This window comes from Otolemur garnettii, unplaced genomic scaffold (assembly GCF_000181295.1).
Source record: "Otolemur garnettii isolate 467f Iridium unplaced genomic scaffold, OtoGar3 scaffold00173, whole genome shotgun sequence".
NCBI classification, from domain to species: Eukaryota; Metazoa; Chordata; class Mammalia; order Primates; family Galagidae; genus Otolemur; species Otolemur garnettii.
Genome location: NW_003852568.1, coordinates 1,231,548 through 1,233,734, shown reverse-complemented (window position 1 = coordinate 1,233,734; position 2,187 = coordinate 1,231,548). Strand labels below are relative to the sequence as shown.

The following is a 2,187-nucleotide window of genomic DNA, read 5'->3' as shown; positions in this document are numbered from 1 at the left end:
TCCCGGGCTGGATTTGAACCCCACCTTCGGTGTATGTGGCTGGCACTCTAGCCACTTGAGCCGCAGGTGCCGAGCCTGTTTTGTCATTTTGATGAGTGAGCCCTGTGTGGTACTGCTTTATCAATGGGACTTTCTTGTGCCTGCACTGAAGGATGACATTTACTTCTTCCAGGTGTCCATGGGGTATTACCAGCCCAGGAATATTTCTCATGTTAGTTTCTTGGTTTATGTAGTAGCTACACCACGAATTTGAACCCTAACCCCCAAAGCTTAAATGATGTGGACATTATTTAGAGTTTGCACATTCTCAGGGACCATTTTTCTCTTTCTTCAGAGTGCAGGCTAAAGAGGCAAGCCTCCTTGTTAGGGTGCAATTTACTCTTTTCTCAGATATGGAGCTTCCTGAGTGTGCCACATTTTGTAAGGACCTCAGTCACCTTCCTACCCTGGTATGGCCCATGACATCTTCCTCTTGGACAAGTACAACTAGAAACCCAAGGCCTGGGTGTATAAACCCTGCTTCCCAATGACCTCCACCGGGCATCTGAAATACTAGCACCCACTAAGGCCACTGGTTGCCATGTTTCTCTCCATTTGGGGCCCCTGACATTTACCCTTATCTCTTTTTGAACTCAGCTACGCATTTAAGTGGGCATTTTTTATGTTTTGTCTACTATTTCACATGATCATAAGTCTGGCAGGCTGGACAAAGAGTAGCTCTAATGATGTCTTCTGCATCACTATTTAAAATAGCCCTCATTCTCCATCAAGGACAAGAACCTAGGAGACAATGAAAGGTTAGCTCCTAGGAGCTGGACTACTCTGACCTTTCACCATTGTCATTGGACAGCTCAGTGCAGGGCATGTAGTAAGTTCCCAGGCATTAGGCTGGGCTTGGTGGCTCGTGCCTGTCATCCTAGCACTCTGGGAGGCTGAGGTGGGTGGATTGCCTGAGCTCACGGGTTCGAGACCAGCCTGAGTAAAAGCAAGACCCTATGTCTCTAAAAATAGCCAGGTGTTGTAGTGGGCACCTGTAGTTCCAGCTACTTGAGAGGCTGAGACAAGAGAATCGCTTGAGCCCAAGAGTTTGAGGTTGCTGTGAGCTGTGATGCCATGGCACTCTACCAAGGGTGACAAAGTGAGACTCTGTCTCAATAGATAATAAATAAATTACCAGCAATTTTGTGATTGAATTTTGAATTAGGAATTGGTAGCTTAGTTGTACATTTACATGTGCCTTACTAAGCTGCATAACAATTATGTTGTATAAAAATATTTAATGAAGTGAGAAAATGTTCTTGACATATTTTTAGTTAAAAAAAATAAGAAAGTCAGTGTAGGTTGCCTGACAGCTATGTGCAGCATAAGTCATATGTGGAAAAATAAAATGGTGCAAGGAAAATGCATGAGAAGGATATGTACAAAAATATTAAAAGAGGTTATCTTTAGCGTCGTATTATAGATGCTGTGTTTTTCTTTATACTTTTCTATGTTTTCTAATGCTTTTTTGATGGAGAATATGCATGACTTTTATAATAGAACTTGTTTTACAGAAGGCAGATGGGGCAGCAGCTGTCACACAGAGCCCGTTGTGGGGCTGCAACTCCTCCAGCACTGACTGCCCTGGGGAGATCTGGACTCACCTTTGCCCTCCACCCTGTTGGTCCCATTGGGAACGTTCCAACACCTTCCTTTACACGTCTCTGGGCTGGGCCTACTTAGAAATTGGGGCCTACTTAGAATTATGGTAGAGAAGATTAAGAAAGAATAGCTGCATCAATGTACACAGTTACCATTCAATAAAAAAATAAAAAATAAATAAAAAAAAAAGAAAGAACAGCAAGAAGAATGACTTAATAAAAACAGTTAACATAGATGAAGCATACTATCTGTCAGACACATGTAGACTCATTTGCATGTATTATCCATTTAATCCTCACAACATAATATCCGTGTTTTATAGATGACAAGAATGAGACAAATATATGCTATAATGAAGCATTTATCTCATATACTGTTTTGAAATATGTAATTGTGTAAGTTAGGTTAGGCTGGAGTTTGCTGCTGTAACAAATATGCCACAAATCTCTGCAACTGAAAGCAACTCATTTCTCCTTTATACATGGCCGTCATGGGTTAGTGGGGGCTGAGCTTCCTGACTTAGGCATAACCCAGTCTCCATCTTTT

At 42.0% G+C, this 2,187-nt stretch overlaps 1 long non-coding RNA gene across 1 annotated transcript in view; it reads left to right on the top strand.

The window, feature by feature from the left end:
• Window positions 1-1,741, top strand: part of LOC111728613 — a 22,740-nt gene extending 20,999 nt beyond the window's left edge. The window contains exon 4 of the long non-coding RNA XR_002775855.1: window positions 1,554-1,741. This is a non-coding gene — a long non-coding RNA (uncharacterized LOC111728613). The remainder of the gene's footprint in view (window positions 1-1,553) is intronic.
• The last annotated feature ends 446 nt before the right edge of the window (window positions 1,742-2,187 follow it).